Here is an 18,123-nt window from a genome sequence, read left to right on the forward strand (position 1 = left end):
GGTATGGGTGGGTTGCGCTTCGGCGGGTCGGTGTGGACTTGTTGGGCCGAAGGGCCTGTTTCCACACTGTAAGTCTAATCTAATCTAATCTAATCTAATCTAATCTCTGAACAGGTTGATTAAAATGAAAATCTTAGTATGTAACTTTACACGTAATGGTCAAGGACTTTACCAAGTAGACAGTACATTCTGCAAGACCATTAGATTGTCGTTAGTGAGGAAAGGAGATAATGGCTTGGATACTCCATTACCACACACCTTGGGAGAGTGCACTGATGTACTGTGGATAGTTATCAATTACGTTTTTTTGAGAAACACCAAACATACTGAAAATGACAATGTCACTGATGAGTTCTACTCGTGGTATGTTTGATTTGTCACACAAAAGGGAATTAGATGAGATAATCACTGGAACATAGTTGTATCTTTGGACATGGAATATTTCAGTTGCAATCTTACATGCAACCCAGAAACAATTTTGTATGAAATGAAAGGTCCTCTTGAATATTGAGATTGAGGGAGTTATCATGTTTTTTACAACTTGATTAACTGATTGATATTCTTATTGATGCCAGATGAGTCGTGGTAGGAATTTTCTGTGGACATCTGTTTAGTGCAGAGCTGAGACACCTTTGATCTAATTGTTGGTGTAGAGTACCATGTTTCTTCAAGTAATGGAATTGCATTAATCAATGTGAGGTCAAACCTTTGAATGTTTTTCTGCTCTTTGGAATTCTAAATGTATGCATTGTGGAGAGGATTGGCGTTCAGTCAGATTTTATTTTTCAGATGTAACTTTGCATTGACTTAAAAGTTACCAATAGAATCAAATTGTTCTAGGTAGAAGTTTGTCAGGTCATAAATAGACTCAATGTTGTGGTCTTGAACTTCGCTGTTGGAATTGATGTACTTGTTACCTTGTAGAGTATGATAATATAGTATGCATAATGGAAGGCCAATGATCGAGTTGTGGGTTTTGATCTGTCTTCTACCCTAATTCAATGCTTGGCAGAAGCACCTTGGTCAGATGTCTGACCTGCTACCAATCGAGGCCTTTAAGTGAGTGATTAATACCCAAATAAAGACCTCATCTGCATCACTGATATTAATTGAGTTTTGCAGGGGGTTTGCCTTCCCTGGCACATTTACTTGTATGATCCAAAGGGAAAATCTCTCATTCAAACCCACTCATTGAGGTACGCGTTATCAGGAAGTGGGCATTACCCTCTTGTTCTTGTCGCTACCCCTTCTCCTACCTCTCACTTGTGACAACACACTAGCTATCACTCATCTCCGCAATCCAGTGTCAAACCTGGGGAGAGGTTGCACTGACAGCAGCCTTCACAATATCTTCCTTCACAAGATTCCATTCACAGTTTTTTCACTGAAAACACACGTGGCTTCTTTTCCTGCTCCCACAATATCCGGTATTCCCAAATGATCTATCCTTGGATTCTGCTTATTTTCTATCTTACCTCTTGGTGAGATCATTGGAAGTACAACATTTGTGCTGCATATAAGCTGATAACTCCCAGTTCTATCTCACCAATATTTCTTTCAACTCCTAAGCTGTTGCTAAATTATCAAACTGTTTCCCTGACATCCATTAATGGATTAGAGACAAAAAAAACTGCAATGCTGGAATTCAACGTAGACGAGCAGAAGGCTGCAAGAACACAGCAAGCTAGGCATCATCAGGAGGTGGAGAAGTCAACATTTCAGGTATAATCCTTCAGGACTGGGGATGGGTGTAAGGGGAGCTGCAGATAAGGGGGGTGGGGGGAGGGGGGAGGTGCCAAGTTGGTGAGGTGGGGATAGATGAACACAGGTAGAGGGTGCGACCTGGTTGGTTGATGGGAGGAATGAGGAGAAAGTGAGGTCTGCAGATGCTGGATATCGGAGCTGAAGATGTGTTGCTGGAAAAGCGCAGCAGGTCAGGCAGCATCCAAGGAGCAGGAAATTCGACGTTTCGGGCATAAGCCCGGTGAAGCCCGGGCATAAGCCCGATGTTTCCTGATGAAGGGCTTATGCCCGAAACATTGAATTTCCTGTTCCTTGGATGCTGCCTGACCTGCTGTGCTTTTCCAGCAACACATTTTCAGTTCTGATGGGAAGAATGAATCTAATTGGTGGAGTCCTTGATTAAGAAAGCGAATGCAATGTTGTCTCTTATCTCAAGAGGGTTGGAATATAAAAGCAGAGATGTGCTACTGAGACTGTATAAAGCTCTGGTTAGGCCCCATTTGGAGTACTGTGTCCAGTTTTGGTCCCCACACCTCAGGAAGGACATACTGGCACTGGAACGTGTCCAGCGAAGATTCACATGGATGATCCCTGGAATGGCAGGTCTAACATATGAGGAACGGCTGAGGATCCTGGGATTGTATTTGTTGGAGTTTAGAAGATTGAGGGGAGACTTAATAGAGACGTATAAGATAATACATGGCTTGGAAAGGGTGGACGCTAGGAAATTGTTTCCGTTAGGCGAGGAGACTAGGACCCGTGGACACAGCCTTAGAATTAGAGGGGGTCAATTCAGAACAGAAATGCGGAGACACTTCTTCAGCCAGAGAGTGGTGGGCCTGTGGAATTCATTGCCACAGAGTGCAGTGGAGGCCGGGACGCTAAATGTCTTCAAGGCTGAGATTGATAGATTCTTGTTGTCTCTAGGAATTAAGGGCTACGGGGAGAATGCTGGTAAGTGGAGTTGAAATGCCCATCAGCCATGATTGAATGGCGGTGTGGACTCGATGGGCCGAATGGCCTTACTTCCACTCTTATGTCTATGGTCTATGGTCTATGGTCTAAGAAGGAAGGGTTGATGAGAGGAATGGAGTGGAGTGGCAAGGAAAGGAGTGTACTGATAGGAAGGGAGGTTATTTGAAATTGGAGAACTCAATGTTGAATTCTCTGAGCTATAGGCTGCTGAGCTATAGGAAGATGAGGTGTTGTTCCTCCAAGTTGTGGTCTCCTCCATGGCCACAATGAATCAAACCTGGCTTGCTGCACACTTATTCATAAATGTTGATATGTAACTGTGAAGAACTAGGGTCGATGTTTACACAATATATATGGAAAATACAAGATCTTTTGGCCAAAAATAAGGGGCCAACCTATACTTGAGATCAACCTACGCATGAGTATCTATGGTAGCCATTTGAATACAGACCGGATCGAAGGTAGAAGATAGAGGCCAGTGATGGATGGTTGCCTTTCAGACTGGAGGCCTGTGACCAGCGGTGTGCCATGAGGATTAGTACTGGGTCCGCAATGTTTTGTCATTTATATAAATGATTTGGATGTGAATATAGAAGGTATAGTTAGTAAGTTTGCAGATTTAGGGTGAGAGGGACCTAAGAGGCACCTAAGGGGTAAAAATCTAAAAGGGACATAAGGGGCAATGTTTTCATGCAGAGGGTGTTGTGTGCATGGAATGAGCTGCCAGAGAAAGGGCTGGAGGCGAGAACAATTACAATATTTAAAAGGCATTTGGGTGGGTACATGAATAGGAAGGATTTAGAGTGACATGGGCCAAATGCTGGTAAATGGGATTAGATTAATTTAGGATATCTGGTCAGCATGGATGAGTTGAAGGGTCTGTTTCCATAGTGTACATCTCTGTGACTCTAAGACCTTATTTTGAGGCAATCCCCCCTAGTTCTAGTTTCACCCACCAAAAATCCTCCCTGCTTCTATCTTATCTATTCCTTCATAATTTTATATGTTTCTATAAGGTCTCCCCTCATTCTTTTAAATTCCAATGAGTACAGTCGCAGTCTACTCAATCTCTCCTCATTAGGCAATCCTCTCAATTCCAGAACCAACCTAGTGAGCTTCCGCTGCATTCTCTCCAGTGCCCTGTACATCCTTTCTCAAGTAATGAGACCAAAACTGTACACAGTGCTCCAGGGATGGCATCACCAGCATCCCGTACAGCTGTAGCATAACCTCCCTATTTTTGAACTCCATCTCTCTAGCAATGAAGGACAATATTCTAGTGAGATGTTTAATTAGTTTCAGGGAGTGTTTCCTGCTGCCAAGTGCCAGATGAAGGCAGATGGCCATTTTCTACTTCAATTTCCACCTCCTCCTCCTCTGATTTAAAATAAAACAAGATTCAAGGCACGTGGGCTTCACAATGAAGGCCAGAATTTATTAGCTAGCCTTCATTTCCCTCAAACACTAGCTTGCTAGGCTTTTCAGAGGGCAGATAAATGTCAACTACATTGACGTTACATGGAGATCAGAACAGGATTTAGTGACCCAAATGGGTTTTGACACCAATCAATGATAGTTATGTGGTCACCATAACTGAGACTAGCTTTCAAATCCAGATTTTATTCCAAGAATTGAAATTCCACTAGCTACCAGTTTGGGATTTAAACCTGAGTCACCAGGACATTATCTTGGATCATTAGCGCAGAATTGTATTTTAAGTCCAATACCATTATGCTACTGTCTCCCCTGTGAAGTTGTTTACGGTTAGAACATGGAAACTATTTTCAAGGGAAACTCAGTTAATTAGCAGAAAGTGGATACATGATTTGATTAGTTTTATTTTGAAAAGTTGAAGAAAGTGAGAAAGGAATAAGCAAAAAACAAAAACTGCATGGAAAAGTGTAATGTAATATGAGATGAAAAAATATATAAGTTAACAGAAAGATCAAAACAAATATTAAAAGTTGCTGTCTGTAATACAACATATTGTACTTCAGCAAGTTAGGTGCTGGTGATTGAGCAATGCAGACCTGTGCACTATGATGCCCAAATGTTTGTTCATTTATTCTTGGAGCATTGGCATAAAATAATAATAATTGCCCATTCCTGATTGCCCTTGGCATATCAAGAGTCAACCACATCATGTGGAACAGAAGACATATGGAGGTCAGAGCAGGTACAAATGGCTGGTTCCACTCCTTGAAGAAAATGAGTAAGTTAGTTGGATTTTTAGCAACTATCCAGCAAAGTCCCTGTAATATTTCGTTGTGAAAAATTATCTGCATGGGTGGGTTCTTTAGAGGCGTATGTGATCCAGCGTGTCTGAGGGTTGCCACCTTCTGGTCTTATGAGAATAGTCTTGGAGGGTAAACAAAATGTAATTTATTCCATTTCACTAACAGCTTATGGGTTGTAATAATGTACAAAGATGGAGGACATAGCTTTACTCTCCCACCAAGTCTTCATGACATCATCCTAGTGCTTTATTTCATTCAATCAGATATTAACCATTTCAGATTCTTCCAGACCCATATAAAATAATCTTCTGGAGTTGGCCAACAAGCTCCACATTTATTGAGTTGCATTTTATAAGCTGCCAGCTTGTGGTTACCTTTTAAGCCACAACTTCTGGCTTGCTGGTCCTATGCCATAACCATCAGATATCATGCCTTAAAGTGCCCTTTCACAACGAAAGCTATATATAGACCTTTTCCCAGCAATACATTGACTTTGAAGCAGTCAGAGTTCCAAACAACTTTAAGTTGCCAATTCTTACAAGTGATTCTAGTTCAGAAAGAAGCATGGCAGTTTTGAGCGAACTCGTTCTAGGAGTAGTAAACTCTCAATGCTGATTAGAAGTTAAAGGCCACATTGTAGAAATTGCTAACCTGAGTCATCAGCTAACAATATGAAAAAGTCAGAATGCTGTGGGATAAACATAGTCTTTCTTTCATAACATGAGCTGATACACTGAAACACTAGTACTTTGAAAACAAAATGGAATTTTGTCATAGAATCATAGAGCACAGAAACAGACCTTTTGGCCCAACTCACCCATGCCAATTTAGTTTCCCAATTTAAACTAGTCCCGTTTACCTGTGTTCGGCCCATATCCCTCTAAACATTTCCTATTCATGTACCTGCCCAAAATCTTTTAAATGTTGTAACTGTACGTGCATCTACTACTTCCTTTGGCAGTTCACTCCACATATGAACTGTATGAAAAAGTTGTCCCTCGGGTCTTGTTTAAATTTTACTCCTGTTGCCTTAAAAGTATGCCCTCCAATTTTGGAATCCTCTACCTTAGGGAAATGATCTATACTATTCACCTTATCTATGCCCCTTATGATTTTATAAACCTCTATAAGGTCACCCTCAACCTCCTATGGTCCAGGGAAAATAAGTCCAGGTCATCTGGGATATTTTTATTGTCACCTCCACAATATCAGAAAGCTCCACATCTACATTAATCTATGTCCCTAGTCTAAGATTTCCGCAGAAAATGTCTTCAGTTTCCAAGCTGAACATGTGAGGTGCTTTCCTTTCCCCCTGCTGTAATCTGCATGACCCGCAACTCAGTCACAGGAAAGATGACAGGCAGCCATGAGGCCCAAATTAACCTGCCTCATCCAGTAAACAGAGGCATCTTACACATTTTTCTCATTATCCAATTGCAGCTTTGTTTCATAGGAGATGAAAATAAAGTAAATAAAAATTTCTGGCCAACTAAGGGAACACAATTAGAAACTTCTCTCTTATTACCCATATCAACCACGTGAGATTCAGAAGAATACAGCAGGTCTTCTCTCAATCTCAACTATGCCAACTGACCACTTATCATTAGAAATGCTGGCTTCTCTCAGGAATGTGTTTGTTCCTACTTTAAACGACTACAGCAGGCTGATATTTATTACATTTGTGCAGTATCTTTCAGAGAGTGATACATCTCTGCATGAATAATTTCTGCAACTATCCTAACTTGGCCTGGAGATTTTATAGGCATAACATTTATGTCTACCATACTCGGTCCAAATAACTTAAGTGATCAGATCTTATCCTGTCCTGAGCCATCACTGTCTCCCATTACTGATTTCATACTGATCCTGTGCACCAATCTTTACTGGTAACCTCAAACCATTCTATCACCATCTCTTCCAGCTTCTTATTCCAGAGCACATTTGACAAGTTTTTCAATCCAGCAGGTGGAAAGTGGTGTTGAGGCCAAGATAAGATCTCCCTTGTTTGGATCAAATAGCAGAGCAGGCTTGAGGGGCTGAATTGCCTTCTTCTGTTCCTAGTTCTTATGCTCTTGTGGTGTTTCATTCCTAAAACCAATCAATTTTAACGTATTTCATTCCCTCTTTAAAACATTTGCGGGATGGCCCAGGAGCAGACAGGTGGGACTAGTTTAGTTTGAGATTATATTTGGCATGCACTGGTTGAACTAAAGGGTTTACCTCTATCCTATATGACTCTATAACCCTTTCACCATACATGCCCTGGACTTTTCCCTTAGCCCTTGTTCAGTATCGAATACCCCCAGTCAGGGTGCAGTCTTGTCTCATTGAAGTTCTAGCTAAAGAGCAGGAATTATTGTTCTCTTGTTCTGGTCACAAAACCCGAGAGAAACATTGAAGCCCTGAAGCCAGGAACACTCAAGACAGATTGCTAAATTGAAAAAGCTGAGTTGGGAGAAGAGGCTGGAGAAACTTCAGATTTTGATCTGTGATGGAAACAGATTCTAAATGGAAAACTGTAGCAAGTCAAAGGTAATTTTGAGGAATTGGATGAACTAGACTGCAATGAAAAAGCAAAACTGGTATTGTACTTATAGGAACTGGACTCAAATCCAATCCAGATTGAAGGGATGAAAATGTCTTGTTTTCTGAAAGTCAAACATTCCTTAAGACACAATTTTGGGTGGCCCCAATCTAGTTACGATATATTTGTTGGAGATGGAGTGCAGCAAAATTGTAAGCTGACACAGAAGATAGAAGGAGTGTCAGATGAGGAGAGATTCATTCAACTAGGCCTCTATTCACTAGAGCTTATAAAAATAGAGGGAATCTAATTGAAATATATAAAAACCTAATAGACAAACTAGATTTTCCCTGGTCAGAGAGTTAGGAACCAGGGGTCATAGTCTCAGGCTCAGTTCATTTAGGACTGAGATGAGGTAACATTTCTTCACTCAGAATGTGGTCAACCTGTGGAATTAGCTACCACAGAAGTTTGTGGAGGCTGGGTCATCAAGTATATTCAAAAGAGAGATTGTTAATATTTTTAGATATTAGAGGTCTCAACAGATATGAAGAGAAAGCAGGTATATGGTGTAACAGTAGAGGATCATACTGAATGGCAGAATGTTTTGACAGGCTGGGTTTCTGTATTAGTTCCTGCTAGGATGGGGCTGCTACACAGGCCTGTCCCTCATTCTATTAGTTGATATTCTCACTCAATTTACAATATAGTGATCTCAACTGATGCTAATCCTGGACAAGTCAGATCTCAGAATGAAAATTCTTGACAGTAAAACAATACAAGTTTATTACATAAAATGAAACTTTTAAAAACTGTATATAATGAAAATTCAGGAAGGTGTTCAGGAGGAAACATAAACAGCAAAAACAAAAACTCAACTCTTTTCCCAGCAATATCCATGGCAGATACTTAATCCCAGTGATGTCTCATTTCTAGCATAATTTTAATATTTCTTACTGAAATGACTTTTTCCTAGTATTGACAGCCACAGATTTCTTTACAGCTTTGAGGTCTAGAGATTTATTTCCAGTCCTGATAGCCCAGACATCTTGTCTGTTCTCAAAATCTGAAGGATTACCTGAAAATTATGTTGGGCATGTGCACAAGGAAAGTGGTGGCCTGGTGGTTATATCATAGAACTAGCATTCCAGATCTTTGGGGGATATAGGTTTAAATCCCAACAGCAGTAGTTAGGATTAAAATCTAGTTTCAATAATGATGAATATGTGATCATTGTTGATCAGGTTCATCATGGCTGAAAATGTGTTGCTGGAAAAGCGCAGCAGGTCAGGCAGCATCCAAAGAGCCTCGCAGGTTCATTATAGGGAAGGAAACCTATTACATTTACCCAGTTTGGTCTGCATGTAACTCCAGTCCCATCTCAATGTCAAATGAAAAACAAATGTACATTGTGTGCCATTCAGTGCAACTCTCCATTGTGGTAATGACCTTCGATTTTATAAGCAAGGTGTAAATCAATGTAGCTATTTAGTGATAAAAAACAAGTTTTTTTCTTATATATTTGTCCAGCTCCCAAGCATAAATGCATAATTCTTCTGGTTAAGCTATTTGTTCAGTTAGGCAAATAAACTAATTAGATATTTAGGAAGAAACTGAAATAATAGATGACAAATCTAGGAATTTAGATGTCTCAATTATTGCTCTGTTGTATGCTCAGGGTGTAGAGAGCTGTTTGCAGCTGACTAGTATGCTGTTGATTCCATGAGTTTTTGTTATAAGAATTCTTTCTTTGCAGCTGAAGATACGCATACATTGGATGTTCACATGAGATTAAAGATTCTGTATCTTTCTAAATTTTGTGAATTAATCAACTGACTCAAACATAATCATAATATTGTGTATTCTGATGTTAACAATTCTGATTGCACAGTGGTGAGGCTGGATGGAAATGGATCTGCTAAGGACACATGTGAGGGAGATGGGGCTCTGTATAGATACAGATTTGGTCTACCTGGGTTGCTGGAAAAATAGACTATATCACTCTTGTAGGACCTGCTACTGCCCCCAAGAAAGAGATTGGACTAATAAAAATTCTTTGAGATAGTTTGATACTGACTTTGGTCCACAAAGGACCTCATTCACCATTTGTCCAATTCCAGGACAATTTGCAGTGTGTGAGGCTTGGTAAAATTAAGTCTAGCTCCAGTATCTGCCTTCTAAATGTTATGCCTGGCCTGGACGTACTATTTATCTTCGAGAAGTACATCATTATTGGGAAGCAATTATTTTGAAGCACCTATTTACTAAAGAATTTGTGGGTGCGCAATTTGAGAAACATGGCAGTTGTTTGGAATTCAAAAAGACATGGCAAAACATTTTCTCTGTATAACTGAAGGAAACCTGTATCATATCAAAACTCATAATACACTCACCTTGTAGTGGTATAGTTGCTAGACTATAAAAGATCCAGAGCTGAGATTCAGTGTCTGGATGCAATTATTGTAGAGCAGAATCATCAGCAAACAAAATTGCCTTTCTAAATTAACAACATTTCAAATTTTGTTAACAAATAATAGCGTCACAGAACAAATGCAACATCATAATTCAGCCAACAAGGACTTTGACTAGATTTTACTTAGATTTAACTTCTAATTAGCAAGCCTGAGTAGACATTCGATAAATGTGAACATGCAGAAATATTATTGAAAAAGTAATAAGGATTATAAGTTCAATAAATATACTTGATTTATTTAAAGTAAATAATGTCCATCATAAAATAACCAAATATTGCATTCTAAATAACTAATTAGTTTAATTGCCTGACTGAATAAATAGCTGATCCAGAAAACATATGCATTTATGCTTGGGAGAATTCAGTTTCTGAAGAAGGGCCACTGAATCCTAAATATTAACTCTGCTTTCTCTCTTGAGATGTTGCTAGACCTGCTAAGTTTTCCCAGCAATTTCTATTTTTGTTTCTGATTTACAGCATCCACAATTCTTTGTGTTTTTTAATCTTTTCTTCCAATCAAGTCATAAATCTATCTTATTATCAACTCCATCCCTTTCCCTGACCGTTGTCTCAGATTGAACCAGGTTGTTTCAATTATTGGCATTTATTTATTCCTAAACTATGTTTTTAACCTCATGCGCTTTCCATTACAAAGACTGTCTCCTCTCACCACGATGCTACCATCTGTTTCTCTTTGACCTCTTTAAACTGTTTCTGAAACCTTAATTCATGCTTTGATTAATGCAAGATTAAATTATCCAATCCCTCTGAAGAAGTCACACACAAGCCTGGAAATATTAACTCTGTTTCATCAGATCTGTTGAGTTTTTCCAGCTCTTGCTGTTTTTATTTCAGATATCCAGTGTCTGCAGTATTTTAGACCATAAGACCATATGACATAGGAGCAGGCAGTAGGCCATTCAGCCCATCGAGTCTGCTCCGCCATTCAATCATGGCTGATACGTTTCTCAACCCTATTCTCCCGCTTTCTCCCTGTAACCCTTGATACTCAAGATCATATCTACTTCAGTCTTAAATATACTCAATGACCTTGCCTCCACAGCCTTCTCTCAGATAAGTAATTAAAGGGAATTTCTCAGATACCTAATAATGTATGAAATCATGGTGCTATAATAGAAAATATGTTGTAATAAGTATCCATAATGAAAACAATAAAATCACAGCAAGGATTCCTGTCCTGAAGCAAAATGAATCAATGTTTCAGCAAGGTCTTTAGGGTGTGGGAGTGTGAAAACTGGATCTGACATGTGTTTGGCCAAAAAGTGTTTAGTGCAAAGGTGCTTAGATAAAAAGCTTGGGTGCAATATACAAGAATATTCAACATCAGTGGAAGAATCACAACTTCCATATGCAGGACCTAATGTCTGGACGTCTTATTTAACAGCTTCCACTAATCTTTCAGCTGTTTACAATTTATATAAATGGCTTGGATGAAAGGACACAAGGTACAGTTGCCAAATTTGCTAATGATAAAAGATAAGCAGACAAATAAGTTGTGAAGAGGACAGAAAGAGATAAAATGATATAAATAGGTGAATTGAATGGCAAAGATCTAATAAATAGAGTATAATGTGGGAAAATAGAAATTGTTCATTTTGTTGGGAATAATAATAATAAAACATTAGCTATATAGTGAGATTTTGCACAGCTCTGAAATGCATAAGGATGCGTGTGCCCAGTGCATGAATCACAAAAAGCTAGTATGCAGGTACAGCAAGTAATTGGGAAAGCTAATAGAATAACATCATTTATTACAAGGCTTATGATTCAGTCATACAGGGCATTGGTATGACCACAGCTAACATATTGTGCACAGTATTGGTCAACCTATTTAAGGAAGAATATGAATAATTTGAAACCACACAACACCAGGTTATAGTCCAACAAGTTTATTAGGAAGCACTAGCTTCAGAGCACTGGTAGCTGTGGAGCAGGACAGTAAGACACAGAATTTATAGCAAAAGATTTGCTATATATTTTGTTATAAATTCTGTGTCTAATGGTCCTGCTCCACAGGTACCCGATGAAGGAGCAGCGGTCTGAAAGCTAGTGCTTCCAAATAACCCTGTTGGACTATAACCTGGTGTTATGTGATTTTTAACTTTGTCCACCCCAGTCCAACACCAGCTCCTCCAAATCATAAATAGTTTGGAAGCAGTTCAGAGGCTTGTCAGACTAATGCATGAAAAGGACATTAATCTTTTGGAAATGTTGGATACGCTAGAGGCATGAGTGAGGAAGAAAGTTCCAATGTCCTTGAACATCTTTATGGTAGAGGATAATAGATTCTTGGCAAGCAAGAGGTAATAGGTTATCAGTGTCAGGCAAGAATATAAACGTGAGGTTATAATTAGATCAGCCACAATCTTAGTAAGTGGCAAAATAGGCTTGAAGGTTGAATAGAGTCAAGATTAGAGTGGTGCTAGAAATGCACAGCAGGTCAGGCAGCATCTGAGAAGCAGGAAAATCGACGTTTCGGGCAGGAGCTCTGCTAACATTTTATCTTCTTGCCCATTGTTCTCACTATAAAGTGCCTTGGGATACTTACATGAGAAATGCTGGGTAAGTACAAGTGGAAATTCTAATCTTTATGTATGGTTTAGAGTCATAGAGATGTATATCACGGAAACAGACCCTTCGGTCCTGCTCCTCCATGCTAACCAGTTATCCCAACCCAATCTAGTCCCACCTGCCAGCATCTGGCTCATATCCCTCCAAACCCTTCCTATCCAGATGCCTTTTAAGTGTTGCAATTGTACCAGCCTCCACCACTTCCTCTGGCAGCACATTCCATACAAGTGCTATCCTCTGCGTGAAAAAGTTGCCCTTTAGATCTCTTTTATATCTTTCCTCTCTCATCCAAAATCTATGCCCTCTAATTCTGGACTTCTCCACCCCAGGGAAGAGACTTTGTCTATTTATCCTATCCATGCCCTTCATGATTCTAGAGACCTCTATAAGGTCACCCCTCAGCCTTCGACGCTCCAGGGAAAACAGCTCCAACCCAGTCAACATCTCCATATAGCTCAAATCCTCCAACCCTGGCAACATCCTTGTAAATCCTTTTTGAACCCTATCAAGCTTCAGAACATCAGGAGACCAAAATTGCACGCAATATGCACGCAATATTTCAAAAGTGGCCAAACCAATGTCCTGCACAGCCACAACATGACCTCCCGCCTCCTGTACTCAATACTCTGACCAATGAAGGAAAGCATTCTAAACATCTTCACTATCCTATCTAACTGCAAATCTACTTTCAGCAAGATATGAAACTGCACTCCAAGGTTTCTTTGTTCAGCAACTTACCATTTAGTGTATAAGTCCTGCAAAGATTTGCTTTCCTAAAATGCAGCACCTCGCATTTATCTAAATTAAACTCCATCTGCCACTCTCAGCCCATTGACCAATCTGATCAAGATCCCATTGTAATGTAAGGTAACCTTCTCCACTCCAATTTTGGTGTCATCTGCAAACTTACTAACTGTACCTCTTATGCTCACATTCCAAATCATTTATATAATTGATGAAAAATAGTGGACCCAGAACTGATCCTTGTGGCACTCCACTGGTCACAGGCCTCCAGTCTGAAAAACAACCCTCCACCACCATCCTCCGTCTTCTACCTTTGAGCCAGTTCTGTATCCAAATGGCTAGTTCTCCCTGTATTTCATGAGATCTAACCTTGCCAATCAGTCTCCCATGCGGAACCTTGAATACCTTACCGAAGTCCATATAGATCACCTCCACACTCTACTCTCATCAATGCTCTTTGTTACTTCTTCAAAAACTCAATCGAATTTGTGAGACATGATTTCCCACGCACAAAGCCATGCTGACTACCCCAAATTAATCCTTACCTTCCCAAATATATGTACATCCTGTCCCTCAGGATTCCCTCCAACAATTTGCCCACCACTGATGTCAGGCTCACCGGTCTATAGTTCCCTGGCTTGTCCTTACCACCCTTCTTAAACAGTGGCACCATGTTAGCCAACCTCCAATCTTCCGGTACCTCACCTGTGACTATCGATGATATAAATATCTCAGCAAGGGGCCCAGCAATCACTTCCCTAGCTTCCCACAGAGTTCTAGGGTACACCTGATAAGGTCCTGAGGATTTATCCACGTTTATGTATTTCAATACATCCAGCACTTCCTCCTCTGTAATATGGACATTTTTCAAGATGTCACCATCTATTTCCCTGCATTCTATATCTTCCATATCCTTTTCCACAGTAAACACTGATGCAAAATAATTGTTTAGTATTTCCCCCATTTCCTGCAGCTCGACACAAAGGCCGCCTTGCTGATCTTTGAGGGACCCTATTCTCTCCCTAGTTAACCTTTTGTCCTTAATGTATTTGTAAAAACATTTTGGATTCTCCTTAAAGCTATCTCATGTCCCTTTGTGCCCTCCTGACTTCCTTCTTAAGTATACTCCTACTGCCTTTATACTCTTCGAAGGATTCATTTGATCTATCTTGTCTATACCTGACATAGGCTTCCTTCTTTTTCTTAACCAAACCCTCAATTTCTTTAGTCATCCAGCATTCCCTATACCTACCAGCCTTTCCTTTCACCCTGACAGGAATATACTTTCTCTGGATTCTTGTTATCTCATTTCGGAAGACTTCCCATTTTCCAGCCGTTCCTTTACCTGCGAATGTCTGTCCCCAATCAGCTTTAGAAAGTTCTTGCCTAATACTGTCAAAATTAGCCTTCCTCCGATTTAGAACTTCAACTTTTAGATCAGGTCTATCGTTTTCCATCACTATTTTAAAACTAATAGAATTATGGTCGCTGGCCCCAAAGTTCTCCCCCTATGACACCTCAGACACCTGCCCTGCCTTACTTCCCAAGAGTAGGTCAAGTTTTGCACCTTCTCTTGTCGGTACATCCACATATTGAATCAGAAAATTTTCCTGTACATACTTAACAAATTCCTCTCCATCTAAACCCTTAACACTATGGCAGTCCCAGTCTATGTTTGGAAAGTTAAAATCCCCTGTCAGATAACTGAGATCTCCTTACAAATTTGTTTCTCAATTTCTCTCTGACTATTAGGGGGTCTATAATACAATCCCAATAAGGTGATCATCCCTTTCTTATTTCTCAGTTCCACCCAAATAACTTCCCTGGATGTATTTCCGGGAATATCCTCCTTCAGTACAGCTGTAATCTATCCCTTATCAAAAACGCCACTCCCCCTCCTCTCTTGCCTCCCGTTCCATCTTTCGTGTAGCATTTGTATCCTGGAACATAAAGCTGCCAGTCCTGTCCATCCCTGAGCCATGTTTCTGTAATTGCCATGATATCCCAGTCCCATGTTCCACCATGCCCTGAGTTCATTTGACTTCTCTGTTAGGCCCCTTGCATTGAAATAAATGCAGTTTAATTTATCTGTCCTACCTTGTTCTCTGCTTTGTCCCTGCCTGCCCTGACTGTTTGACTTGCTTCTTTTATCAACTGTACCAGTCTCAGATTGATCTCTTTCCTCACGATCTCCCTGGGTCCTCCATCCCACCTTAATAGTTAAAATCCTCCTGAGATGCTCTCGCAAATCTCCCTGCCAGTATATTCGTCCCCTTCCGATTCAGGTGCAATCCGTCCGTTTTGTACAGGTCATTGCTACCCAGAAGAGATGCCAATGATCCAAAAATGTGAATCCTTCTCCTCAGCCATGCATTCATCTGCTCTATCTTCCTATTCCTACCCTCACTAGCTTGCAGCACCAGGAGTAATCTCCTTTTTAAATTCCTACCTAACTCTCCATTCACAATCTCATTCTTTTCCCTTCCTATGTCATTGGTTCAAGTGTGTTCAATGACCTCCTGCTAGTGCCTCTCCTCCTTGAGAACATTCTGCACCATCTCTGAGACATCCTTGATCCTGGCACCAGGGAGGCAACACATCATTCTGATTTTTTACTGCTGGCCACAGAATCATCTGTCTGTGCATCAACCAGAGAGTCCTGTAACACAATCGATCTCTTGAAACGTGATGTACCCCTCCTTACATTAGAGCCAGTGGCAATACCAGAAACGTGGCTATTCATGCAACATTCCCCCGAGAATCCATCACCCCCTACATTTTCCAAACAGCATACTTTTTGAAGGGGGGATAGCCACAGAAGACTCCTGCACTAACTACCTACCTCTCTTGCCTTTCCTGGAGTTAACCCATTTACCTGATTTATCTGCAACATTTCTCCCTTCCCATAACTGCCATCCATCACATCCTCTTGCTCTTGTAAATTCCTCATTGCTTCTAACTGTCTCTCCAACTGATCCATTCGATCTGATAGGATTTGCAACCAACGGCATTTATTGGAGAAATTGCAGTATCACGTAAACTCTCCCTAAACTCCCACATCTGACAAGAAGAGCATATCAATCTACTAAAGTCCATTTTTGCTTCATTCAATCTATAGACCCAGAAAATAGTGCTGCCTTATTCGTCTACAAAACATTGCTCTAGGCTAATTTAATACTTGTGGCTTATATTTTTTAAGTTTAATCAAGTGACACATCTCAATAAAACATATAATCAAGAAAGAACCCACTCTACTCACTACTGCAGACTTATTGTAAGGCCATGCTTAAAATATTCACTTATCTGTTTCTGTGCTGTGACCTTTCCCAAACAGGTTCCTCCAAGATTAGTTGTGAATTTCATTGTCTGTTAATTTTCCCAGAACGCACTCCGATGTCCAGCAATATATGAATTCAAATAGCAAAGGCAATAACTGTGCAGGTTCACTCCTGTGTCAGTTAGCAGTGTGGGTTCCTCTCTCTCTCTCCTGCACTGACCTCACCATCTGCTTCCTTTGTCTATGCCTCTCCCTTTTGAAAGTGCTGTTATTTTGACTTTTTTTCCTTCAAAGTTCCAAAACAATGCAACAGCATATAAAACAGTAATAGCTGGCCCTGGAATTCTAGGAGATCACCTCCAACAACTAAAATACCCAAAAAAAGGAGCAGCCTGTTACAGCCAGAAATTTTTCCCATTGTTCATCTTGGATGACCATTTCCTAATTTCACCACTTGCAAGAGGTTTCTCCTGGCCTAATCCGATTGGGGTTTAATCACTTGGCAGGAAACATGTAGCATTGTAAAAACTTGGACTGGGTCTGAAATTTGTTACAGATATTGGAAATCAGAAATAAAATTAGTAAATGAAAGTCAGGCAGCAAAGAGAGAAAGAGTTAACATTGTAGGTCGATGACCTTACTCCAATACTTCTCATTGAAACAGGACTCCACAGGCGTATGGTTAGGTGGGCATGGAGTGGTTATTTCTGCTGGTTGGGGAATCTGGAATGCAGGGTAAAGTCTTAGGATAAGGGATTAATCATCAGGGACTAAGTGGGGAGAAAGGGTTGGTGAGCTTTGGAATTCTATCACTGCCAAATGTTTTTGAGACTCCGTTATTGATTTTTCATGTCTCAGGGAATTAAGAGATATGTTGAAGCCAAAAATCAGCCACGATTGTATTGTTTGGTGGAACATACACCAGAGGATATATGGTCTACTTCTTATTCCACATTTGGTCCTCTTGTAAATACTGTTTCTCACCATGGATACTGTCTGACCTGAGTTTTTCCAAAGAAAAACAATTGTCATCAGTTTCTGCATAGTACACAGAGAATATTGGTTTTCAGCTGAACCGGTCTTTCTTTAGTGGTTTCTCAGAGTCAAGGATGACTTCCTTCCACCTGAGGAGTGTGAAGGTTTCTGTAGTGGCTGAATAATCTAATCCTGGAGATGCAAACTCTGTCTTAAGTGGGCTGGGCGGTGTTTGGGGAGGCTCTGGATTCTGTACATTCTTACTGCTGCTTGCACTTGGCGTCCACATCCCACATGATGATGCTCAAAATAGATTGTACATTTGTTATTGCTTCTGGTCTAGTTTCTGTATTCTAGAGCAAGCATTTATCACTTCGGTTGGGATGCTGCAAATACTTCAGGAGGTTTTCAGGATGTCCAGCTAACATTTCTCCTGTCCTCCTAGTGATTGCTTACCATTGCGGAGTTCAAAGTAGAGCACTTGTTTAAGAACTCTTGTGTCAGCATGTGGATAACATGCCCTGCCCATCACAGCTGGTCTTGCATGACAAGTGCTTCGATATTGGGAAAAGATGCTCACATT

The sequence above is a fragment of the Hemiscyllium ocellatum genome, chromosome 16 (assembly GCF_020745735.1).
Source record: "Hemiscyllium ocellatum isolate sHemOce1 chromosome 16, sHemOce1.pat.X.cur, whole genome shotgun sequence".
Taxonomy (NCBI): Eukaryota; Metazoa; Chordata; class Chondrichthyes; order Orectolobiformes; family Hemiscylliidae; genus Hemiscyllium; species Hemiscyllium ocellatum.